This window comes from Rasamsonia byssochlamydoides (genome assembly GCF_041956645.1).
Source record: "Rasamsonia byssochlamydoides strain NRRL 3658 unplaced genomic scaffold VTN77scaffold_80, whole genome shotgun sequence".
NCBI classification, from domain to species: domain Eukaryota; kingdom Fungi; phylum Ascomycota; class Eurotiomycetes; order Eurotiales; family Trichocomaceae; genus Rasamsonia; species Rasamsonia byssochlamydoides.
Genome location: NW_027192463.1, coordinates 63,298 through 63,824, shown reverse-complemented (window position 1 = coordinate 63,824; position 527 = coordinate 63,298).

The following is a 527-nucleotide window of genomic DNA, read 5'->3' as shown; positions in this document are numbered from 1 at the left end:
TGTGTGTGTGTGTGTGTGTGTGTGTGTGTGTGTGTGTGTGTGTATGCTTGTTTCGTCTTTATTTTCTCATTTCACCTGCCTATTCCGGATGGAGAATCCTGATTGATTGATTAATTGATTGATTGATTGGTCAATTGATCAAGGGCCAATGCTAGTAGTATTGTGTACTACTGGTAGATTGGTATTGTCGAAGTAAGGTAAAATAAATAGGTGATAATAAAAAACACCCCCTTACAATTAGATAAATATGTTGATTGAGCGCTGACTCTGGACTCAGTCAGAGCTTCCTGCCTGATAGATATGTCGGATGAGGATAATTGCCCTGAAGGATGAGAAAGAAATAACACTAGACGAGTTATAAAACTAGACGATGTAACCCCTGAGTCAAACTTTCTGCTCTGTGATTTAATCTACCCTGCCATCTTGTCTGGGCTCTTAAGAGCTGCCATGCAGTCGCTGAACATGTTGTATGAGAAAAGGAATTCGTGAAAGTCTAGGAGGGTTGCTGTTTCTGTGAGTCTCCATAC